General features: G+C 36.2%; 1 protein-coding gene across 12 annotated transcripts in view; it reads left to right on the top strand.

Annotated features, from left to right (window-relative positions):
• Window positions 1-27332, top strand: part of Tenm4 (teneurin transmembrane protein 4) — a 2824428-nt gene that overhangs the window by 1068556 nt on the left and 1728540 nt on the right. For all 12 annotated transcript variants that reach the window (XM_078046757.1, XM_078046770.1, XM_078046771.1 and 9 more), the window contains exon 4: window positions 21125-21182. The gene's annotated coding sequence lies outside the window, so the exon portion shown is untranslated. The remainder of the gene's footprint in view (window positions 1-21124; window positions 21183-27332) is intronic.

Below are 27332 nucleotides of genomic sequence, written 5' to 3'. Positions count from 1 at the left end.
ATCACTTACATCATATACATAGCACAGTTCCATATCGCAGTTCACAGTATCAGTTGGCAAGGTTCCATAAACATTTTTTCATTTATAATTTATGGTGGAGCAGACACAGTAGAATAGTGACAGTGGCTTTTGTGTTCCTGGTAAGAGAGTCCAAAATGTTCCTGTTATTAGGCTTCATGTACGCTTCATTATAACTTAGAGCAGAGTAGCAGCAAGACAAATGGACCTCCTTATGGGTTGCTAACACAGCTACTTTTTATTTTACCTTCCCAAAGACCTTTCATAAATCCACCATTATGTATAATTATAATGCAGCAATAAAAATATGGAAAATGGAAAATATGAAAAGAACTTCCATATACTGGGGAGTCAATAAATAATTGTGGGATAAATTAATAAAAATTAACAAGGTTGAATCCTCAATTAACTATGTGTTGTTATTGTATTTCCCTTCATTCCACACAGGAAGAAAACAAACAAAAAATATTGACAAACACATATTGGAATTTAAGGGAAATTAATTGTGCATGAGCATGTACATTTAATTCCCTAGATATATTCTGGGGTAAAGACTTAATAGGGTACATGATTTCTGTTTATTCTATATCTATATCTCTAACTCAAGAATATGAAACTCCATCAAAAATGATTACCCTTGAACAGGATAGTTAATTGTTATAAACAATCTGTGTGTTTATTGGTATAGGAAGTCAATTTATTTATTGTCCCAGGAAGAGAAGAGAAGAGAAGAAATATCCCCTTTGGTATTCAGGTGTCTGAGCTCTTGTTGACCTGCATGAACTTGAACAAGTTGACTCCTCTCTCTGGACCCATTTCTGGGTATAATGATGAAATTGGATATGATCGCTTCTAAAATGTTTTCCAACTCCAAAACCTATTAAATCTTTAACATTATGTGGCTCAAGACTTAGTGCTGTAGAAACACTAATGGATGCCTATATTTTAGCATTTGACAACATACTTAGAACGGTATTCATAGGGTACTTTGTGAACTTCTTTAGGCCCTGACTTAGAACCTAGATCAGAGTAAGTGTTGAAGAATTAACTGAATTCTACAAATTACACTCCTCAACTATATTAGGAGATTTCTCAATTTCAGTCGTGATCCACTGTATCTTTTAAAAAGGACAACTAACGGCTGGGCACAGTGATGAATTACTAATCCCAGAGACTCCAGAGGCAGAGGCAAGAGGATCACGAGTTCAAAGCCTGCCTCAGCAACTTATCTGGGCTCTAAGTACTTTACCAAGACTTATCTCAAAATAAAAAATTAAAAGTGCTGGGGATGTGGTTCAGTGGTTAAGTGCCCTTGGGTTCAATTCCCAGTTCATAAAAAGGACAACTAAGGACAGTTTTCAAATGGTCTTAGATCCTATCACTTTAAATGCACCTCAGATGAATGTAGTGACCCAGAGGGTTAAAGTTAAAAGATTGAAAATAGTGCAGTCTGCCATTTTCCCAAGAACATGGGTGTACATTGCTGTCGAATGGTGCTTTCTTCCTTGCATTGAGTAACACGTGGCACATGTGACTCTCCCTTTGAGCTTGTTGCAGTCAACATATTCATCTGTGGTTTGGATAAAGGTATAGTGGACAGCTCGTCCAATGCACATTTGACAGGGATCTGGGCAGGAAAGCACACATTTTCAGATGAAATTAAAATGTAAAATGATGTTAACAGGAAACAACAACGAGACAATTTTATTCTCTCAGAATACAGTGTAGCAAAGATGAAAATTCTACTTAGAAATTTAAAAAACCAAACATGTTTGGACAGTATCTGGGATATGTAGCTTAGTGTTTGCAAACATGAATTATCTTAAGAATTTTTAAATCATTATAATGGTAAAGATGACAAATGCAACCATCCTTTGTTGAATACTTACGTCATTCCAGGCACTGTGCCAAATAGTAACAGCACTGAATTCTAAGACCAATACATTTGAGCATATTGTGTTGGGAGTTCATTTAAGACAATCAATGACAGAATATTGTTTTAGAATGAATAAAAATAAGTAGGAAGGTGGAATCTTTGGTTCTGTGCCAATCAAATCTAGTAAAAATGTATATTGTTTGTGTTCCACAGCTTCCTGTGCATATAGTGAGTTCCAGGGGAAAGCGAGAGGACTTGTGAAGTTATTTTCAGAGGATTAATTGAACAAAAAGGAGGATCATAATCTGAATTAATAGAGAGGAGAAATGATTAACTGTTACTCCATCCTGAAAAGGCTACCATGTGAACTTTGGATTAGGCCTCTTTTATCTAGATTCTGAAAAAGGAAACTGAATGTGGAGTGAAAGGAAAAGATAAATTGATTTTGGCTTAACAGAGAAAACAGCACTAATAATGAATTCTGTCCTAATACGGAAAAGTTACTGCTAAATAAATGAGAGGTCCATTGTTAGAAGTGTGGAGAGATTAAATTGGACATTCACTGAGGGGAGAGAAGACCAGACTTGAAATGATGGAGTAATAGGTGTTGCAAGGTCTATCATAAGATTGTGATTTAATTATTCTATTGATGAAGAATAGAGTTTGTAATGAAAAGGTTTAATTATTTATCTGGAAATACTCTTTGTAAATCTCAGCTAGATCTATGTAAATACAGGTATTATTCCTGACCTCTAGAATAATATAAGTAAGATATTTCTGCCATCCTAATTTCTGCCATTGCTAGTAATACTTTAAATTCATTTTTCATAATAATTCTAATATTTAGGCATCTTTACCATTACTGTTTGATAAAGCTGATATAATCATAGAAGTTAAGCAACACATTCAACATCATATTACTACTTAATAATATAGGTGATTAATAATTCTCAATGAGCATCTTCCATATTTTCTTAAAGAGTGGTGAATTAGAACACTTTTTTTTTGTAATAGGGATGGAACTCAGGGGTACTTTACCACAAAGCCACATCTCCAGACCTTTGTATATTTTATTTTGAGACAGAGTCTCACTAAGTTGCTGAGGATGGCTTTGAATTGTCCTGACTCAGCCTCCTGAACCACTGGGATTACAATTTTTAAAAACCAGAAAAAATTTTAAAACAATTTTCAGTTGGGAATCTTAAAAATCAGGCAAATTTATTGTGGAAAAATTAGAAAACAAACTAAAATAATAAGAAATAAGTAGAATAATATCTGTAGTTGTTCCATCTGTAAAATTAGTCTAAATATCATGAATAATTTTGTGGTGCTTTTCATGCCTTTGTTTCATGAGTGATATGAATATATTGTGAAAGATGTATATATTTATAGAGAGATATTAATATACATAGATATCATGCACCTATTGATTTCATTTTCAATAGATATCATGCACCTATGGATTTCATTTTCAATATGAAATAGGACCAACAACTCTATGGTGTTGCTTCCCTTTGACCAGACAGAAATACAATGTTGTGAGTTTAGTGTGATATCATTAAATATTCTTAAAAAGTATAAACTATTTGTCTCCACCTAAAAAGATATTGATAGGACATCAAAATCTGTTTTTTATTAATCCACTTAGTAGAATTATTTCCCTGAAGCATTGAGACTTTGTTCAGTCTCTTTAGGGAGGAAAGGAGCTTTTTCTCCCTCTGCCTTCAGGCATGGAGATAGATCAGGGGCATCTGGAACCCATCCCTGATTTTCCATCACACACATACCTGCCTGATCCAGCCCTTGACCAGCATTAATTTTGCTTGCTCCTACCTCAGCACTTTGGCCTCATTCTGTCCCCTGAACTCGCCAAATGCATTTCAGCCTCAGACACTGGCCCTTGACATTTCCATGGCTTGGGAAGCTCTCCTTGGATGTTCACTTAGAAGTCTGTTCCAGTGTCACATCCTCAGAGGGCTCTTTTCTGTCTTGTTTTTCTCTGGTTTACCTGACTTTTTCATTTTTCCATTCTTTAATCATTACATTTTTATTCTGCTTCATGTTTCTGTATCCCACTTCTTGTACATATATTTGCTCCTTGGTATTTTCTTTTTCATTTATTAAGTTTAGGGAAGTATATTTCTCCACTCTTGCAACAATAACCTGCAAAACTATCCATTGAAAGTGGGCATTTGACAAGTGCTTATTACCTAAATAAATGAGTCAGTAACTCAGAAGGCATGCCTGGCAAGGACATTTCTAATTTTATTAATTAATTTATTTTAATTAGGTATATATGATAGCAGAATGCATTTTTATTCAGTGTAAAAACTGCAGCACAACTTTTCATTTTTCTGGTTATAAATGATGAGCTTTCACACCATATGTGCAGTCATACTTGTACCTAGGGTAATGATGTCCATCTCATTCTACCATCTTTCCTGCCCCCCCGTCCCTCCCCATTCCTCCCTCCCCTTTGCCTAATCAAAGTTCCTCCATTTCTCCTCCCCCACCCCCTTTATGTATCAACATCCACTTATCAGAGAGAACATTTGGCCTTTGGTTTGGGGGAATTTGCTTACTTCACTTAGCATGATATTCTCCAACTCCATGCATTTACCTACAAATGCCATAATTTTATTCTATTTTAATGCTGATTAATATTCCATTGTTTATATATACCATAGTTTCTTCATCCATTTATCTATTGAAGGGCATCTAGGTTACTTCCACAGTTTAGTGATTGTGAACTGAGCTGCTATAAATATTAACAAAGGACTTAAAATCAGCATAGTATAGTAACACAGCCATGTTAATACGTATTTCCCGTTCTCCTAGCACCATTTGTTGAAGATGCTATCATTTCTCCAATGTATGTTTCTGGTGCCTTTGTTTAATATGAGATAACTGTATTTATGTGGATTTGTCTCTGAGTCTTCTATTCTGTACCATTGATCTACATGTCTCTTTTGGTGCCAGTATCATGCCTTTTTTGTTACTATAGCTTTGTAGTACTGTTTAAAGTCTGGTATTGTGATGCTTCCTGCTTTACTCTTCTTGCTAAAGATTGCTTTGGTGACAAGACATAACAATCATAAATATATATGCCCCAAATAATGGTGCAGCTATGTTCATCAAGCAAACTCTTCTCAAGTTCAAGAGTCTAATAGACCACCATACAATAATCATGGGAGACTTCAACACACCTCTCTCACCACTGGACAGATCTTCCAAACAAAAGTTAAATAAGGAAACTATAGAACTCAATAACACAATTAATAACCTAGACTTAATTGACATATATAGACTATACCACCCAACATCAAGTAGTTACACTTTTTTCTCAGCAGCACATGGAACCTTCTCAAAAATAGACCATATATTATGTCACAAGGAAACTCTTAGACAATATAAAGGAGTAAAGATAATACCATGCATCTTATCTGATCATAATGGAATGAAACTGAAAATCAATGATAAAAGAAGGAAGGAAAAATCAAGCATCACTTGGAGAATGAACAATAGGTTACTGAATGATCAATGGGTTTTAGAAGACATCAAGGAGGAAATTAAAAACTTCTTAGAGTTAAATGAAAACACAGACACAACATATCGGAATCTATGGGACACATTGAAAGCAGTTCTAAGAGGGAAATTCATTGCTTGGAGTTCATTCCTTAAAAAAAGAAAAAAACAACAAATAAACGATCTCATACTTCATCTCAAAATCCTAGAAAAAGAAGAGCAAAACAACAGCAAAAGAAGTAGAAGGCAAGAAATAATTAAAATCAGAGCTGAAATTAATGAAATCGAAACAAAAGAAACAATTGAAAAAATTGACAAAACTAAAAGTTGGTTCTTTGAAAAAATAAATAAAATCGACAGACCCTTAGCCATGCTAAGGAAGAGAAGAAGAGAGAGAACCCAAATTACTAGCATACAGGATGAAAAAGGCAATATCACAACAGACACTTCAGAAATACAGAAGATAATCAGAAATTATTTTGAATCCTTATACTCCAATAAAATAGAAGATATTGAAGGCATAGATAAATTTCTTAAGTCTTATGATCTGCCCAGATTGAGTCAGGAGGATACAGACAACCTAAACAGACCAATAACAATAGAGAAAATAGAAGAAACCATCAAAAGACTACCAACTAAGAAAAGCCCAGGACCGGATGGGTATACAGCAGAGTTTTACAAAACCTTTAAAGAGGAACTAACACCAATACTTTTCAAACTATTTCAGGAAATAGAAAAAGAGGGAGAACTTCCAAATTCATTCTACGAGGCCAACATCACCCTGATGCCTAAACCAGACAAAGACACTTCAAAGAAAGAAAACTAAAGAACAATATCTCTAATGAACCTAGATGCAAAAATCCTCAATAAAATTCTGGCAAATCGGATTCAAAAACATATCAAAAAAATCATACACCATGATCAAGTAGGATTCATCCCTGGGATGCAAGGCTGGTTCAATATACGGAAATCAATAAATGTGATTCACCACATCAATAGACTTAAAAATAAGAACCATATGATCATCTCGATAGATGCAGAAAAAGCATTTGACAAAGTACAGCATCTCTTTATGTTCAAAACTCTAGAAAAACTAGGGATAACAGGATCATACCTCAACATTGTAAAAGCAATCTATGATAAGCCACAGGCCAGCATCATTCTGAATGGAGAAAAATTGAAGGCATTCCCTCTAAGATCTGGTACAAGACAGGGATGCCCTCTCTCATCACTTCTGTTCAACATAGTCCTCGAAACACTGGCCAGAGCAATTAGACAGACGAAAGAAATTAAAGGCATAAAAATAGGAAAAGAAGAACTTAAATTATCACTATTTGCAGATGACATGATTCTTTACCTAGCAGACCCAAAAGGGTCTACAAAGAAACTATTAGAGCTAATAAATGAATTCAGCAAAGTGGTAGGATATAAGATCAACACACATAAATCAAATGCATTCCTGTATATCAGCGACAAATCCTCTGAAACGGAAATGAGGACAACTACTCCATTCACAATATCCCCCCCAAAAATAAAATACTTGGGAATCAACCTAACAAAAGAGGTGAAAGACTTATACAATGAAAACTACAGAACCCTAAAGAAAGATATAGAAGAAGACCTTAGAAGATGGAAAAATATACCCTGCTCATGGATAGGCCGAACTAACATCATCAACATGGCGATATTACCAAAAGTTCTCTATAAGTTCAATGCAATGCCAATCAAAATCCCAACAGCATTTCTTGTAGAAATAGATAAAACAATCATGAAATTCATATGGAATAATAAAAGACCCAGAATAGCAAAAACAATGCTAAGCAGGAAGTGTGAATCAGGCGGTATAGCGATACCAGACTTCAAACTATACTACAGAGCAATAGTAACAAAAACAGCATGGTACTGGTACCAAAACAGGCGGGTGGAGCAATGGTACAGAATAGAGGACACAGAAACCAATCCACAAAACTACAACTATCTTATATTTGATAAAGGGGCTAAAAGCATGCAATGGAGGAAGGATAGCATCTTCAACAAATGGTGCTGGGAAAACTGGAAGTCCATTTGCATCAAAATGAAACTGAATCCCTTTCTCTTGCCATGCACAAAAGTTAACTCAAAATGGATCAAGGAGCTTGATATCAAATCAGAGACACTGCGTCTGATAGAAGAAAAAGTTGGCTATGATCTACATACTGTGGGGTCGGGCTCCAAATTCCTCAATAGGACACCCATAGCGCAAGAGTTAACAACTAGAATTAACAAATGGGACTTACTCAAACTAAAAAGTTTTTTGTCAGCAAAAGAAACAATAAGAGAGGTAAATAGGGAGCCTACATCCTGGGAACAAATCTTTACTCCTCACACTTCAGATAGAGCCCTAATATCCAGAGTATACAAAGAACTCAAAAAATTAGACAAAAAGACAACAAATAACCCAATCAACAAATGGGCCAAGGACCTGAACAGACACTTCTCAGAGGAGGACATACAATCAATCAATAAGTACATGAAAAAATGCTCAACATCGCTAGCAGTCAGAGAAATGCAAATCAAAACCACCCTAAGATACCATCTCACTCCAGTAAGATTGGCAGCCATTATGAAATCAAACAACAACAAGTGCTGGAAAGGTTGTGGGGAAAAGGGTACACTGGTTCATTGTTGGTGGGACTGCAAATTGGTGCAGCCAATTTGGAAAACAGTATGGAGATTTCTTGGAAAGCTGGGAATGGAACCACCATTTGACCCAGCTATTCCCCTTCTCAGTCTATTCCCTAAAGACCTAATAAGAGCATGCTACAGGGACACTGCTACATCGATGTTCATAGCAGCACAATTCACGATAGCAAGACTGTGGAACCAACCTAGATGCCCTTCAATAGATGAATGGATAAAAAAATGTGGCATTTATACACAATGGAGTATTACTCTGCATTAAGAAATGACAAAATCATAGAATTTGGAGGGAAATGGATGGCATTAGAGCAGATTATGCTAAGTGAAGCTAGCCAATCCTTAAAAAACAAATGCCAAATGACTTCTTTGATATAAGAGGAGTAACTAAGGACAGAGTAGGGACGAAGAGCAGGAGAAGAAGATTAACATTAAATAGGGATGAGAGGGGGGAGGGAAAGGGAGAGAGAAGGGAAATTGCATGGAAAGGGAAGGTGATACTCAGGGTTATACAAAATTACATACAAGAGGAAGTGAGGGGTAAGGGAAGAATATTACAAGTGGAAGAAATGTTTTACAGTAGAGAGGGTTGAGAGAGAAGATGGGAGGGGAGGGGAGGGGAGGGGGGATAGTAGAGGATAGGATAGAGAGCAGAATTCATCAGACACTAGAATGGCAATATGTAAATCAATGGAAATGTAATTGATGTAACTGATGTGATTCAGCAATCTGTATACGGGGTAAAAATAGGAGTTCATAACCCTTTTGAATCAAACCATGAAATATGATATATCAAGAAACATGTAATGTTTTGAACGACCAACAATAAAAAAAAGAAGAAGAAGAAAAAAGATTGCTTTGGTGATTCTGGGTCTCTTATTTTTCCAAATTAATTTTATGATTGCTTTTTCTATTTCTATAAGGAATGATGATGGGATTTTAATTGGAATTTCATTGAATCTGTATTTTATATTTGATGAATTTGGAGGCCAAGGGAAGATTTTAAGCTGTTTGTTAATCTTTCTTCATGCCTGACCTAAGACAGATAATTTATGAGTCCTGAACTTCAGCATAAAGGTAGATGTTTCTTTTATACTGGTAGTTTTCTTTTTGTTTGTTTATTTGTTTGTCAATACCAAAATCTAGAAGTTGTCTTGAAAGACCAGGAAGAAAGTTCATAATTCCAATATAATAGAATTGAACTGAGGAAGGGAGTATGAGATAAAGTCAAATGGCATTTAAGAAAGAGAGGGAAGATTTACTTCACAGTGACACCTAATAGATAAAGCTGGGGAAATTCACAAAGCCAGTGTAGATATTAATAAGGCCTTTCTATATACTTTCATACCTACAAAGCAGGGATATTTAAATGTCCCAGAATAAGCCAGAATAAAAGCAGGAACAGTCTTATTTTTATGAGAAAAGAGTGGTGAGCTCATTGATTGTCTGTATAGATAAGTGATAAAAGCCTCAGAAATATTCTGTGGTCATGCATTTTAAAGATCTCATAAACGAAACTGCAATCAAATTGTGATTTTTGAGGAGAGTTATCCATCAGCATCAGAGTCTTGATAAAGCAATATATATTTCCTAGGAAAGACGCTTCTGCAAAGGTGATAATGTAGTTATCTCCCTGTCAGGTAGTGTAATTGATAGTACTATTCAAAATTAATGGACTTTGGTGTATAGTAGATTAATGCACAGTGTGCTCAGAACAGAAACTTACCACTTATGGGATTTCAAACCAAATCTGGAATTTGACTAATGTGAAAACAGGGGGGGGGGGAGGGAAAGACCTCCTATCTGAGGATGTAGTAAAGACCAACAAATTTAACATGATGCTGGTCATAAAATTAGGCTTAACAACCCCATAATCTTGAAAGTGAGGCAGAAGTGTGTTCAAAAAGAAACTCACACTTCTTACAGACGACATCTCTCATATTTACTTTATTACTCTGAGCTTATGATTCCCCTTAGTGGCTCCACCCAAGACCTTGTAAATCTTCTAACATGGTACTTAAGAAATACTGCTTAGCAGGGGGTTTGTATTGGTCTCCCATGACCTAGATTAATGCCAGGATAGTTTAATAGTTACAAGGAGACTAGCAAAATGAGAACAAACTTACTAGTGTATGTAGTCAAAAAAAGAAATGATTTTTTTCCTGCTAGATTGTGGAAGTCATGAGAGTCAAAGAAAAAAGACTAAATCATGGAGAAGAAGCAAGATAAAAGAAAATGGACCCCAGACAGGTTGGCATTTTTGGAGATTCTCTTGTAGAAGCAGCAGGTCGTTTTATCCCTCATAAGCACTGGACTGGGAAAAGGTGGTACCATCTTGTCACATCAGAGGAGACCTCACTGAAGGGGTGAAAGAGAAGTGTTTCCTTACTCCTTATTCTCTAGTACAGACTCTGTAGATATAGAATGCTTACTTTATAACTGAGGATTTAATTTGTTCTCTGTGCATAATTTTTGGACAAACTTGTATGGTATTATTCTCCTTATCCATGCAATGGAGGCAAGCAAACCAACTTATAGGGTCATCATGAAGCATAAATCAGATTTGGTATTTTGAAGATCATCACCATTCCTGGAACAGAGCTGTCATTTCCAATGTGCAAATTGTGTCCTGAACAGACACCAAAGGGCACTTTTTTGCACCTGGGTAGTATATATCCTGAGTACTCCTACCATGACACAGCTCTACTTCACATGCTTTATCCACCATCTTAGAACTGCAGCATTGTTAGTCAAGTGTTCTACTCAACACCATCTCTCAAGTTATCCTCTTCAAATATTCAGCTCAAGATGATCCACCATCACCTCCAACACATGCTGGCAGTGGCAGTGATAGAAAAGTTGGAGCAGGCCAGATCTGGGGGTCAATGCCATGTGTCATTACCTCTGTCTAAAATAGAATTTTTCCCTCATAGAGTCAAACTATTTGTGATTCTTTGGATAATCTCTACTGATGCATCCACCCAAGCCAGGTTAGATACCCCTCTCTCAGATCACTGTAGCCCTCTACATTGCTCCCATAGGCTGGCTCTCATAGGGTACCTGCCATATTATGTTATTTCCCGTAACTATACCACAGACTGGGTGTTTATCCCTATGTGAGTAGCTCCCAGTTCAATGCTTGGCACAATTACTGGCAAGCATGTACTTATTAAAGGAATGTGTACACAGCATATTACATGCAAATATATTCTGACATGACCTTGAGGAAGTTACTAAACCCTTTGGAACCTCACTTTCCTCATCTACAAAATGTGAGAAAATGCATACTTCACAGACACCTTCATCTGTATAAAACACCTGAGCCAGAGTATACACTCAAAAAACATAGCACTGGGTCATTATTTTTATTTTATTCTAATGATCATAATCAGATATAATCAAAAGTACCAAAAGTATGTGACTATTGAAAAAAAATTAGCATTTATTTTAAAAACTGTATCCCATGGAGCCCCTTAATTCTTGGGGTTTCTATCTTCTGACAAGTTTCCATTTGCCCTTTTCTCACCACAGGGATTTATTCCTATTTCCTTCTTACACTCTATCATAAGTTTTTATATTTACTTTGTCTACATACGAATCCATTAAGTCTAATGAAAATCCATTCTGACATCATGCTGCTTAAATGAAGCTAGTATGCCTAATGATTTAGCTTTTTACAGTGACTTTTTATACTCCTATTTCTAACCTTAGCTGAGCTGATCATCACTTTAAAATTTCTGATATCCAGATAGAAACAGTTACATTTCTACCAGCACGTTTGATTATTGATCCTCTAGACTCCCTAGAACTAGGAATTTTAGGGCGACATAAATATGCCATCATTCTGCCTCAACCCTTGAAGTTCAAAGCCTTAGCTCAGTGTCCCATTCTATATACTGAAAAGATTTGCTAGGAGCAATATTCTCTGTGATTACGAATCAGATCTGTTGAGGTAAGGAAATATTGTTGGAAAAATTTTATTGAGCCATATTTGGGACAACCTTAGAAAATGGAGCCGAATAAGACATGCTTTGCTTTTATAATTGCAGGTAATTTAGTAATGAGAGAGGAGAATGTAAACATGCCATTTTAAAATATTGGGCTAAATGTTTTACTTGAGGTAAGCATGGGGAGTGTTGGTAATAATGGCGTAAGAAAAAGTCAAACAGAGATTAATGAAAACCTTCTTGAGAACATGATGGCTGGCCTGAACAAAGTGTATTAAAAAATTATTAATTACTATTGTATCGATCCTTGTGTGAATCAAAGGGGATTATTTTTACTCTATTTATTTATTCATTTTAGTTATATTCAACACCAGGACACACTCTGACATCATCTCGAAGGAATGGAACTTGCTCTGATTTAATCCCCAGCATTCCCCTCCCCAACTCACTTCACTCCACTGATCCCTCTTTAGTCCAATTACAGTATTTACAGTTTGCATTTGTTTTGTTGTTGTTAATGTCCTGTGGATGTACCTGAGGCTGGGGCCTACCATACTATATCTATGCTAGCACATATGAAAGTTCAGTCAGGTTCATTCCACAGATCTTTGCTTTTCCTGTCCCTTTCTCCTTCTCAATCCTCCTTTTCAATCTTTATCTTCTCTACTGTTCTTTCCTCTATTTGGATGAAATTTCCTCTTTTTTTTCCCCCTTTCTCTCTGCTACTTCAATAGGGATTCTTAACTCCACACATAGAGCTATTTCAATACATAAAGTGACCTCAATACATAGATTGAGTACTCAAAACTAATAATAGTATTATAAAATAATATTTATGAAATTATCATAATTATTGAATACTATTTTTGTAAGTGGAAATAGTTGAGGAGAAAAGGGCATTCCTGGCATAGAGAAAACATGAGCCAAAGCCCAGATTTTGAAAAAGCTTGGTTTGTATAAAGTTTCTGCAAACTTGTAGCACAAGTGCAGGATCAAGGTAGGGTTGGTGGGAGCATGGGCAGCCTGGAACAGTCACAGCAGTCTAGGAAAACTGGATTCTATCCTGCATGAGGAGCTCCAGTTTTAAGAGAACAAGTAACTTGAATTAATTTTTAGAAATACCCTTCTACGTTGATCTAAGTAGTTTAAGACAAAAGACAGGAAGAATAGCTAGAGGGGTGTTACAATGGTCCAGATGAGAAATGATGAAGGCCTGGGCCTTTTCACAGGTCTAGAAGGGAAAAGGAAGAGGGGTCGTGATGAGATTACAGGTAGATGCCACAGGTGGTTTATTTTATTATTTATGTCATCCAAATAAAATGGTGAGAGAAGGATGGGTGAGGACACAGGGTTTCTGTCTGTGGGGTGGTGGCATGGAGAGGGCTTTGCCATGTCATATTTAAAGAGCCAAGTGGAGAAGACCAAGAGGCACTTTTATATCTGAATCTAATGCTGAGATAGAACATCACTGTTGAAAATCATGTTTTGAGACTCTTTTATATATTAAAATAATAACCATCTTAAAAATGCATGAGATCATTTGATTAGGGTCTCTATATAAGCACCAGAGAGCTAAGTGCAAAAATCAGGCATTTGAAAGGTACTTATGTAAATAAAGGCTTTATGAATTGAAAAGTAGCAAGATCAGGGTTGTCTTAGATCCTTAGAATCTTACAGGTGATAGCTGTTTATAGCAATTTCAAACAATAGTGTGCACCACAAATTCCAAATGGTCTTATAAAAATTATGATTTCCGCACTACCCTATAGGAATCTGAAGGGTATGTTATGGCTGTATCCTAGGACATTACATGTCCTACAAAGTACCCAAATGATCCTGTGCAATAGTTTCTGGAGCACATGTTGAGAAACATGGACAGTATTGCTTCTCCAATCTTGGGAAATGAGTAAACCAAGGACATATGCTCATCAAAGCACTTTGGTTAAGGAACTATATGCATGCTTCCTCCAGTTTTCTTGACAGATAACTGACGAAAGAAAATTTTTGTTACCAATATTCACATATTAAAAAAAAAATCACCCAAATCCATGTCAAAACCTCACACACCCAAAGCAGAGTTTGCAGACACAAATAAAAGTCAGTCTGGGAAAAACGAAGGAAATCCAATGCAATATATTTGTATTCTGTCACTGAGGCACTGTCTAATGTTGCTGTAACTATGATGTATAGGTCTATCAAAGCATGTGTTACCATGGTCTGAATTTCCCGACTGGAGAAAAATGATTAATGTAGAGATTTGCATTCGATGTGGTCTTGGACATCAATATTTCAGCTTAGGTAAACAGGAGCTTTACCTAATTTATTGGCTCTCATTATGGATGGCTTGTAGAAGTGAAATTCCCCCTCTGCCTCCAAAATGACCTTTTATGCTCTACAAATCAATCTAGAAGAAGTGAAGCAAGTTGGTTAATATTTTAGGGAGAAAAAAATGACTTCACATGTCAGGGACTTAATTGTTGTGATTTTGACCCATTTTGAAATTAGTTAACATTTCCTTCAGGCCTCTGACTTCATGCATTATTTATTTTCATCTTGGCGTTGCTTAAATCTCTTCATGTACAATATGCCTATAACATACGAGGAGATTTTTCTAAATACTGTACTTGAATAATAGCATTATGAGCCTGAAAATATAAAAAACCAAAATGTGCCCCCAACTCCCGACACACATACACCTATGCATATTATTTTAGGCCAAGCGGTTGGCTAGTACATTTTAGCTCTCATTGGCAAAGTTTCTAGATGTTACAGCCAGCATTACAGAGCAATTTCCTTGTAAGAGTTTTATATTGCAAAGTGTGTCAGAAGTTAATCAAAGGGTAACAATGCAAAAGTCTATGCATACGCTTCCTGGAGACTGGGGCCAGCCCATGCTGTCAGTCACTGTCAAAGCCATGGCACAGAGGGGCGTATTGAGCCTTTTTCTTTCCTGTGAGAAAATGTTCTTGCCCACAAAGGTCAATGTCTTTATGGCATAAATCTATTAGCCTATTGTTGTGGTATGAATCCCAAGGAGAAGGCATCTCATCAGCTGTCTGACTCAGATGCATGGTCTCTGCAGCTTCTTTCAGTAAAGGGGCAAGCCCTGCATCTTGCCTCTGACTGTCAGCATCAGCTTGGGCTCATCCTATCATAACCTCTGCATCCCAGTGAGTAATCACTTATGCCTGGCCTTGAAAATGACGATCCCATTACTTGTTCTGTGTAATCATGAGAGAAGCTTTTGGAATCATTAAACAAGCTACACCTTCCAGCCAGTCTAGGCCCCTGCAGAGTTTGGAAGGGGAAAGGTAATACATGAGAATGTTCCATGATGCTAGCTCTAGGACAGAAGGACAATTTACAAGCTGCTCACAGAAGAAATGCTCAGAATGTCTTGTGTGTTTTGGAAATATGCACCACCTTCTAATCACCTGGCTTCCTTTTATTCCTGACTCCCATTTGAAGTTGAACAAGAACCAGTGCATAGATGAGGCTCGACAGCTGTTTCCCAGATGTACAGAAATAACCATTGCAGCTGTCTAAAACTAGGGCATTTGCATTTGCATCAGCGTGGATTAAATCTTTCAATGATTTGGGTCATCATTTATGTACAAAGCTCATAGAACAAAGGATGTGCATGTCCAAAGCAGTCTTTGAAAGTCTTTAAGCACTAAGAATTTCTGGGGATTATATTCACCTGGTAAAAATGCAGTTTCGTGGAAGATGGTTTTCATTTGCAGACTTTAACTGAGACTCTACTTGGTTCATAGCACACTTTTATCAGTATGCTAAAAAACTCACTCATCTTTCCATCTTCATTATCACCTTCTCCTTGAACTGTTTCCAGTTCCTCCAGTTAGAGTTAGAATTAGTTGATGTCTTTCCTTAGGAATTTGGAACAAAACTTACCTAGATTTGAATATGATGCTCTCATTTCCTAGCAATGCTCACTGAAGTAAATGCTCAACAAATGTTAATGGTCTCTGAATTCCAACAGGAAGGAAAAAAGAAAGGCATTATTAAATATATATATATTTCTATTAACTCAAAATGTATAGCTTTAAACAAAAATGAGTATACTATTTTTATAATTCAGAAGCACTTTCACTTTGTTTCCTCTGAAAATGTCATTTAATATTCTCACATAGTCCTTAGCATTGGGCTTATCAGTATCCCTAGATATTTTTCAGATGGAGGAACTGAAGTCTTCTAAGTCCAAATCCTAAATTCTCTTTTATACCGTAATTTCATGGGGCAAAAAAAAAAAAAAAACCCTTAATTTTACTTCAACTTATTTTCTCTTAAATTCAGATTCCTAGATCTCCACAGCATCCTATTTTTCTTTTCATTGTCATATCAAATATTCTCTTTTTATCTTAAATGCTGTTCTATCCTCCTTCCCCAAACAGGATTCTCACTTTGATTTTCTTTCTTTGTCTTTTGTCCATAGCTTATCTATGGATAATTTCACAATGTCTTTTTGATCTATGGAACATTATTTATGACTAAAAGCTTTACATGTCTTACAAATACTTCAAACACAGCATGTCCAGGACTTAATGTATTATCTATCTTTCTAGAACAGCACTTCCTATATATCCTATCTTACTTAATGAAGCCACTACCACCCACTCAGTCTTCAAACCACAGACCTCTGCCCCTTCCTTCATCACTCATTACCCTCACTCTCCATCCCTAATCGATTCCCTCATCCTGTCATTCTCCAAATATCTCTCTCAAAACCTGACTCTTCCCTAGAGTGTTGGACACCTTTCCCATGGACAATTGCATGAACATCCACACGGAGTAAATGTCCTCTAGTTTTACTGATTCAGGTTCATCTCTGCCATAAAACATTCAATTATATTAATGAATATATGTGTTTGTGTGTTATCCCTCTCTCATTGTCAGAAAGTGTAATCTTTAAAATAAATAATAGCAATCATTTATTCATGGTGTTTCTAATCTGAACCTGACCTCAAGTCCAGCCTTATCTTCCACTCTTCTAGTCCCTCCACTCCACATCCCCTATTGCAAGCACCATATTTTCTAAACATACAACCTTCATAGGAACCCAAATAATAAATGGGCTAAGAAACTGAACAGACATTTCTCAGAAGAGGATACACAATCAATCAACAAACATGAAAAAGTGTTCAACATCTCTAGTAATTAGAAAAATGTGAATTAAAATTACTCTAGGATTTCATCTCACTCCAGTTAGAATGGCAGTTATCAAGAATACAAGCAATAACAAGTGTTGGTGAGATTGTGGGGAAAAGGTACACTTGTACATTGCTGGTGGGACTGCAAATTGATGCAACCAATCTAGAAAACTTGGAGTTGAAACACCATTTAACCCAGATATGCCACTTCTCATTATATACCCCAAAGACATAAAATCAGCATATCATAGTGATGTAGCCACATCAATGTTTATAGCCTCTCAATTCGCATAGTTAAACCACCAAAATAAGTGCCCTTAAATAGATGAATGGATAAAGAAACTGTGGCATATACACAATGGAATATTAGTCATCATCAAAAGAGAATAAAATTATGGCATTTGCAGGTAAATGGATGGATTTGGAGAATATCATGCTAAGCAAAGTAAGCCAATTCCAAAAACCCCAAAGCCTAATTCCTCTCTGATAAGTAGATGCTAATCTATAATGGGAAGGGGGACAGGAAGAATGGAGAAATTTGAATTGGGCAAAGAGAAGGGGAGGGGGCATTAGGGCAGGAAAGATGGTGGAATGAGAAGGATATTATTACCATAAATATATGTATTACTGCACAATGGTGTGACTCTACATCATGTGAAACCAGAGAAATGAAAAGTTGTGGCCCGTTTGCGTACAGTGTGATACATTCTGCTCTCATGTGTAACTAATTAGAACAACAACAACAACAAAAAAAAAAACTTTCTTAAGATTGGGGTTGTTTCTCAATGGTAGAGTGCTTTTCTAGCATGTGTGAGTCACTGAGTTCAAGTCTCAGCACAGCATATAAATAAATAAAATGAAGATCCATTGACAACTAAACAAAAATAAAAACAAACAAAAAAGCTTCTAAGTTTTTCAAAGATACCAGGCTATTGGCCCCCATAGTCCTGCAGGCAATTTTCCCTGCCAAGCATACCTTCCTGTCTGCTTGTCAAAAGTACTGCTCCTCCTTGAAGTGCAAGTTCAAGGAAGACACTCCTGACGATTGGCACCAAACCAGAAGGAACCCTCTTTCTTCTGTTTCCTATAGAACCTGTGTTTCCCTCTACTAATGGCTTTTCAGCTGATCTTTCTATCACTCACCAACTTCCAATTGTATTCAGAGCACAATCTTTTAAAATTCTCTATACTTGACAATTTGCCTCCAACTTAATTTTTATAAAATTAAGGAAACTTTCATATTATCTAACTTGAATCTTATTATTTCATTCTCTTTTCTGCTTTCACTCTAGTAGAAGACATACATTTGTGTTCTGTCAATTATATTTTTGGACAGTTTTTATCCTTGATTAAAGAAAAATGAACAAGGTCACTGTGCATGCATGATAGGGTGTCAGAGCTATTACATATATGTTAAGTTCTCATCTTTTAATATCTTTTGCTACTGGAAGAAGGTAACTGTGCAAAATGTTACTTATTCAGATGTTCTTTTTATTCAATTAACTTTCACCAGGAATACAATTTGTACCAGACACAGAAGGACAATGAGGATGCATAAGTGACTGCACTACCATTAAATATAAAGACCCATCAATTTAGTCCAGGGTGTATTATTGTTTACAAAGTCAAGTAATGCTCAAAGAGACTTTATTCCTCATTAATTTCTCTGAAACCATTGAAGAGAATTGGAGGACATGGTTACTATTAGAACTTTATAGAATTCTCTTGTACCTACCTTTTAAACATCACCTTCCTGTCCACATTGTTTCTCTCTTAATAATGCAGAAGTAGTCCCTTCCTCTCCTACTCTCTCTTTCATGGGCACCTCTTTCTAACTTGCTGCTTCTGAACCACAGACTCCCTATACCACCCTGTGTTACATTCTGTATCTTTGGGGTTTGCCACCTCTTCTCACTTTTTCTTGTGAGCATCATTTCCCTTGCTTTGTCCTTCTTAGACCTGTCTCCTGTACTTCTAACTTTCTAGTTCTATTTTCTCTATCAGTTGCCCCAATTCTACCTCAAAAAATTCACAAATTGATCTGGTGATAAAAGAATTGCATTCAAATAAAAGGATGTAGTGATACAGAGTGAAATGGGAGGGTAACACAAAAAGAAGAATTACTAGTGTTCTTTTAGAGTCAAGGGTAAGAAGTTACCAACATGCCTGTTAGCCCATTTTTTACTCATCCATGATGAGATGTAGTGACTTCTTTATACTGTGTTGTGATGGGGAGACAATAGAATAAACTGTCAGCCATAATATTATATGATACTATAATTATATGATACTATAATTGAGTCATATGCAGGATAGTTTAGGATCATTGCCCAAAACACATAATTCAGCCAAAGTTTGAAAGAAACTTAAACAAGAGTATTAGAAAATGATTACTGTTTGGAATGAATAATTTTATAATTATGTATTTAAATTTGCTTGATGAACATATGTGAATGGGAGCAGGGGCCTAGAAAGAAAAACTTTGTTTGTTACATTATAATTATACATAGTAGTGGGATTCTTTGTTACATATTTGTAATGTACATGATCTAGCAATATAATTTGATCAGTTTATATTCACAGTACCTCCCTTCTCTTCCCCTCCTTCCTTCTCTTGGTCGCCTTACTCTGTTCTACTGATCTCTAGATGGGAAATTTGATGATGAATTTTGCAACATCTGGACTCATCATAAAACACATTGATTGATGATCAACATATTTAGATTTGTTACACAGGGGTTTTCAATCTAGATGGATTATCACTAAAATAGTATCGTTTCAAATTCAAGAATCCTTTTTTACTTTCTAATTCTAAGTTCTGACGTCAATTTGTCTTCTTACATGATCTTAATGAAGACTGATTTTTAAGACTACCATTTCACGTCTTATAATGAATAAAAGCATAAACTGCCTCCTTTTGAAATATTACATGAAGTATGACTGAGTATTGATAACTGAAAACAGAAATATAATGTTATGGTTGTGTATATTTATATAGATATTTTTATACCGACAATTGAATCACACATTAATACGATTTTTCACTTTGACCTTTATGAATGTGAATTTGTATCTTAATTTCTGACAGTTTTGGATATTGAAATAAAATTATCATGGTTTCAAGTCATAACAGTTGAAATAATTTTAAGGTTTACAATTCTAGAATCTTGGAGGAATCATAGAATTTTGGCTGAAATTTCTTGTAGTCTTAATCCTTTCATGAAGAAAAATAGCAAGTATATCAATCATGACTAATTGTGTATTTCTTTGAAAAGATAATAAGCATAATAAGCATTGTCAAAGAGAAGGCTTCTTTATTATAATTTTAAAATGCTTAAGCCATATTGCCTCAGAATATTTTCAGTATTCTTTCATGTTAAGGAAAGCATTTATACCCACATATATGATTAAAGATTTAGGATTAGACTCATCACTGCCATACCAGCGTGAAATAAAGTTGCTTATTAACATGTAGGTTATACCTTTGCAAAAGTAAAATCAGGGAAGAGTGAACGCATGTTGCACTTGCTGTCTCAGGGGCATTTTATAATTAGACTGGATTCATTTGCCAGACCCCTCCCTGAGCTAACGAGCTAGAGTGCTGCTGTGGCTCTTTGCATTCAGAAAATTGAAGTAAGAGATTAAATGTCTCTACAATGATTCTTGCTTCATTTTGCTAGGTAATTTCTGGAGGCTCCACTCAATGTGGGTCTGAATTCTGTAGGTGGTGTTTTGAGTCCCTTTATCAGAACATTATTTTCTCTTATTACATTTTTGTTTCTTTCCTGAATTAGGAAGTGAGATCCTGTTAATTATGCTGAACAAACTCTGCTTTTCTGAATGTTGTGCATTATACACCTTACTTTCTAGTTTTGCGTTCTACTTATCCTGTTCTTATATTTTCCCCTTTCTAGATAACTCAGCATTTTCAGTGGACTGGTTGACTGGAATGGAAAGACTAGGCTGAATGTGGTAAGTCATTTTGGGAGCTGCTGTTAGTGCCCATATTTTCAAGCCAACTATCCTATGATGAACATAAATATAACCAATCTGGCTTCCTATTGTGGTCAGGTCCACTGTGGTTAGATTCTTGTAAAAGGCTGATTTTAACAGAGCAAGCAAGGCAAGTGGGTAGACCAGACACTCTTTAGGTCTATGGGCCTTAGTTGGTCGGCCAAGTGTGGCCATGCCTGTATGTGCAGAAAATGCATGGAAAGGGCCTTGGCACTGGCAGAATGTTGTCAAGTGGAGGTGAGATTGTGACAAAGAGGAAGATGGACTGGGATTATCATGCAGTAGTTTGTCTGTTGGCCTAGAGAAGGAGCTCAGGAAACTGTGATGTGTAAAGTTCTTGTCTTAAAATCATTTATGCCCATCGATATACTTATTTAGTTTGGGAGGGTCTCTTTTAAGGAAAAACAAAAATTTATATTCAAAATCTTTACTATGGAAGAACTTAAAAAAAATGGAACATTCAGGAAATCATCTTACTACCTGATAATTCAGGCTTATTTACATATCCACATCGTGGAGTATTATGTATGTTCCAAAAACTGTGATTAAGAAAAATTTGCAATCCTAATAGAAAATATGGAGGCAAAATATCAAGTAAAAATGCAGTATTCAAAATAGTCTATATTGGGGTATGACTACAATTTATTCATAAAAATTATACGGAAAGAAAATTCAGTCATTGGCTGATTCTGGAATGTATGTTTTTTTTTTTTAATTTTAACATCTCTGAAATCAGTATTTGTCTTACAATTAATGGCACATTCTAGTTGTAATTGGCAGCAGTTTTAATTTTCTTTTTTGAGTAGTACATAAAATGGTGTTGCATTTTCTTATCAATGACATCTTAGATTTGAAAATAAAAAGAAACATTGTGCCACTATAACCAGAACAAATTTCATTCAGTGATATAACTATGTCCTTCCTTCCATAGTGAGTATTTATTATATGTACATTTAGAAGAAGTTACAGTGTCTTTGCACTGTTATTTGACATTTTCCATAACCAGAAGCAGAAAAAAATTGAGTTTATTGTGGATTATTTATTTTAAATGGCCTCCAATACCCTACACCACTTTCTAGAGCCCACTTGGGAAGAAAATTTTCTGTGATATCAATTTATCTGGTATTAATTTTTCACCAGAATATATTTAGAAATAAAAACATGGTTAGATGTATCTGGAACTCTCAGAACACAGTGTGTACCTTCCCATCAGTTTCCCCTATGTATGCATTTGTTCCTTTCTCTTGGCCTGTTCAGTTTGTTTTACCCTAATAATCTCTACCACTGGCATTAAAAAAAAAAATGTGCTACCAAATGCTCAAGACGTTATGAAGGTCCAGAGAGAGGAAGACTAAATGAGAAGAGCACAGTTAGAAATTCACAAAGACTTAGGTTTACGTAGCCTCCTATAACCAAGTTTTCTCTTCTGTGAAATGAAGACAACAATGTCAGTCTCCTGGTACTATCTTGTGTAAGAAGGAGGTGCACTGGATCGATTCAGAGAATTCATGAGCTCATGTGTGTAGAATAATGGATGTGTGTTCATATGCCCTGAAAAATTTGTTTTTCTCCTTCCTTTTTTCCTGGCATGTGGTTTCCTACGAAGATAGCACTTCTCACATCACCCTCCAAAAGCATGTTCACCTCCTCTCTCATGATAAACTTTCAAGCCTAAGAAGCCTTCAAAAATATTCTTCTTGGAGCTGGGGTTGTGACTCAATGGTAGAGCACTCACCTAGCACACATGAGGTACTGTGTTCAATTCTCAGCACCACATTAACATTTTTTTTTAACAAAAGTCTTTTACTTTCATGCAAAAACTTCTTGGGGGAGCCTACAAGTTCTAGCTTACACCTTGGAGTTTCCCCCCCACCTCCATTCTGCCATCCTGAGGTAGGTCAATGAGTTCTCCTGCATTCCTAGCTGCCTTCAGCTCTTCTCTGAATTAATGTGCATAGGGTTAAATGGAAATGGATAACAGGAAGCGAGAAATGTGTGAGCTTTGGAAGAAGGTCATCTCATAAGAATTAAGTGTCCCCAAGTGAACAAGAGGCACACAGAATAATGGGTTCTTCCAAAGTAAGAAAAATATAATCTCTGTGTTTGGGGATCTGAGAACAACTCATGATAGCAACTCTCACATTTACCCAGCTTTTCAGGTCTCCTATTTCTTAGTCCTTCAGTATCACGATCACCAGTCAGTCTTATCTGCCATCCTTCACTCTATTTAGCTTCTTTCTTACTCATGCTGACTTTAATTCTTGTCATTCTAACCCTACTTTTTTTTTTTCATCATTACCACCCAATTCAACCCCATGTTTCTCATAATTTGTTCAAATGTTGTTAGTTGGGTTCAGGTGCTACAATAGTCATCTGGGTCTTCAGACACCCTTATTAAGATGTTAGGTCTGCTTGTATTCAGTCTTCCTCTGAATGTTTCCCTTAGTCTCCTGTTGAGCCTTAAAACCTCAGATAGTGTAGGTTCAACTCACTTGCTTGAGGATTCAGAAAGCATAGCTCTACCTTTCTCCAGAAGGAAATAGATAACTCATATGAATATAAATAATAATTCTCCAAATTACCTCTCTGTAGGGAAAATAAAGGGTCTCTTGTAGTGTTTCATGGTGCCATCCAATGGGAATTCCATTGGCAAATAAATTTCTCTCCTGCCAAAGAGGGTTTACAAACCATTCCCATTACTGAAAAAGGTTACCACCATAAGTAGTGAACTAAACCATGTGGAAATCTCTATAAGGTCTTCATAATAGTTAAGTTTAGCATATACAAAAACTGAGAAGCCAGTGACTTCAGGAATGAGGCCCTCCAGTAAAAAGCAATGTCCCAGGGAAGACAACAGGGATGTTGAAAACAAAGGATTTCTTTCTTTACCCTGTTACAAGCTTCGTGACTGACAACCTACAATGAGAGAAAAGATTAATAATAGAAGAGCGTGAAAACATATTTAACGTAAGTTGCATGTATCATGGGAGCCTTCACAAATGAAGACTTAGAAGACCCAGAGAAAACTTTATGCATTGCCATGCAGAGGTATGATTGGAGGACAAAAGGTACAATCTGATGGTACTAAACATAGGTGAACTTAAGGTCTCTTGGTTCAGTTTCGTCTTGTCATTCCTCTGTAACATTTTTTTTTTTAAGGAGTAGAGTAGGACTCTTGTTACAGGGTCTTCAGGGTGGAAGGCATAAGAGAAGTCAGAGAGATCTTCCCGTTCCTACCATTTATTTATTTTCCAAGCTGTCATATAGGGGATATAATACTTTAGCTCTGAGTGGGGCAATAGAAGAATGTTTATTAAAGAATGCAATATCATTTTTGGACAGAGCAGAGTAGATTTGCCCCACAACCACATATGTTTCAGGATTATCTCTGAATTCTTTAATGAAAAAGTACTAGAATTCAGTAGCAAAGCCTATTGAATAGGATTCAATGTAACCTCATATTTTACTTACCATCTGTTCTAGAAGCTAACGATATTTAGGTGAAGAAAAGCAAATGATAACAATACATGTAATATGTGTCATGAAAATGATAACATTTTCTACCATTTATTCATCATTGTCAGTCAGGATATTAAGTGCATGGATTCTCTCATTTAATTCTGTAGCAACCTCTGAAGCAGGCACTATTATCATGTCCATTTTTATCAAATAAGAGAGCTAATTTAACTTGCCCAAAGCCCCTAAGCTGATAGAAAATACCTGTAGATTTTAATGTGGTGCTTCTTAACTCTATATATTGAGCTCTTAACGATGAGGTTATATTGCCCTGCACCTGGAGTAGAGGTGTGCAGTGGAGGTAGGATTAGCTTGTGGCAGCTGAGGAGGGTGAGCAGGAATTGGAGGCCTCACAGGGATGGGAAATGGAAAGGAGTTTAGAAAGTTGCCCCCCAAGCATGGCACACATTGCCTCCCTGTTTCCTTCTCCCTCACTATCTCTGCCCATTCCCATCTCCACTTATTATCTTCCTATCAAGAAGGCCCAACCAATCTCCACCACCCTCCCATTGAGATGTATATTAATATTTTTGTTGTGGAGCAATTTTTTTTTCTTCTGCAACCTCCCAATACGCTGTCCCTCAAAAAAAGCAGGTATGTCTTGTTTGCTGCTTGAAATGTATGAAATGTGATTGTGTTTACTTTTTGGGATTGAAACCAATCACATACAAAAACACCTTTTTAGGGGAGAAAGATGTCAGCTCTGCCTTGCATTCAAATGCCCAATCTTTTCTGACTCACATTGAGCAACCTTGAGCAAATCACTCTCTGGTTTCTTTCTTCTGCTTGTGCTGTGCAGCAGCAGGGAGAAAGGCCATTCCAAATGTGGTGCGATCACTCAAATATTAAAGCCTTTTACGCTCTTTGCTTCTGTTCATTCTTTCTTCTCTTTTGATCTAACAAAACTTCTTAAATTATAAATTAAGGAGTTTGAGGGTTTTTTCCCTCTCTCAAGATAAGGGGGGAATGTGTGACTTCAAAGAAAAACTTGAGAGGAGTAGTGCAGCAGACCAAGTCAATATTTTCATTTGGCATGTGGCACATGACACCTTGAGAATGGTGCCACACTTAGGATGATTATTAAAGATCATTTTTGTGGATGATTTGTTGTTTTCAAATGCAATGAAACAAGGAAGCCATTTTTATTTGGAAGATGAAACGCCATCTCCCAACCCTTTTCAACAGCCTAAAGAATATGTAATCAGCTAATTTAAAAAAACCCAACTCTGAGTTTGCCTCCTGAGATTTTTTTCCAGTGGATCAGCTAGTAAATAATTACTTTTTAGCCTTTGAAAACACATGAAAAGAAAATTACTATTAAGTCAATCAGAGTGTAATACAAAGGAAAATCTAAGGATGGAGTTGTTTTCTAGAAGAGTGTTTTCTGGCATACAGTTAGCCAGTCATTTTGAGAACTTGTCTTGTAATTTTATTTTTAAATTTGTTGAATTTGGGGAGTATAACTTTCCTTAGGAAATCTTCCCTGGCTATTTTACCTCCCATCCTGGGTAGCTACCTTCTGAGCTTCTCTGCCCTGCTGGCAAGGCAGAATCAAAGAGTTCCTCATAGGGCATCATAATCAAGCGTTTCTCTGAGCATCTAGACTCTGCACTCTTTGGGGACAGGGTGCCACACCATATTCTCTCTTCATCTGCTAACACCCTATGAGGCAGAGTTAGAAACTCAGTGCTTGGTTTTTCAAATGAACTGAACTTGGCTGACCTTAAATGGAAATATGATTATTATCCAGGATTCTTTTTTCAGTTCACTGAGATTAAGAGTTTAGAGCCCAATTGCAGCATACAAATAAAATGACAAACATGAAAATAAGGCAACAAATATTTTTTTTTCTATTTCTTCAGCCAAGAAATGGTGCCAGAACCTCATAAGAACAAATTGGTCGCAAATATGTTGGTGTTTAAATAAGTCAGAAATAGAGTGAGAACAGGAATTTGAGAATTCTTTTTCTTGCGATGTCATTCTTGAATAAAAATGAAGGAGATAATATAAATGTGGAGATGTAACAATGATACTTAACTTCCACTGGGGAAATAAAAACAGTAAACAAGAAACAACAAAAATCCTCAGATAGATGTTCTTTGCATGATGATCTCAAAACTTCCAGCTTGATCCATGCTTTATTTTAAGCTGTAAAAAACATCGCTGTGGAATTTATACTTCTGACTAAATAGCTGAGCCATGGCACACAAACACATTATTAGTGCAAGACATGACTGTAACAATGATATTATATTATATTATATTAGTATGGTATTTTACAGTTTATAAACATTTCTACATATATCTATAGTTCATCCTCATGAAAATTCTGCATGGTAGAAAAACTATGTGGTACTATCTTATCCTTGTCTTTATAGATTGCCGAACAAATTCTGGGAACTTTCCTTGGGTTCATAACACTGTGAATATCAGGAAGCCACAACACTCCGATAACAGGATAAGTGTTGACTGTGACAGATTCTCCTGTCTGGAGCTGGACCCTGTCCATCTCAGGCAATCAGTACAACATCATTTCTTGATGAAGATAACCAGATTTGTATTTGAGTTTTATTGTTTAAGATAAGCAGCTAC

This window comes from Ictidomys tridecemlineatus, chromosome 4 (assembly GCF_052094955.1).
Source record: "Ictidomys tridecemlineatus isolate mIctTri1 chromosome 4, mIctTri1.hap1, whole genome shotgun sequence".
Classification (NCBI taxonomy): domain Eukaryota; kingdom Metazoa; phylum Chordata; class Mammalia; order Rodentia; family Sciuridae; genus Ictidomys; species Ictidomys tridecemlineatus.
The sequence above is the reverse complement of the archived record's forward strand: the minus strand, read 5'-3'. Positions and strand labels throughout refer to the sequence as shown.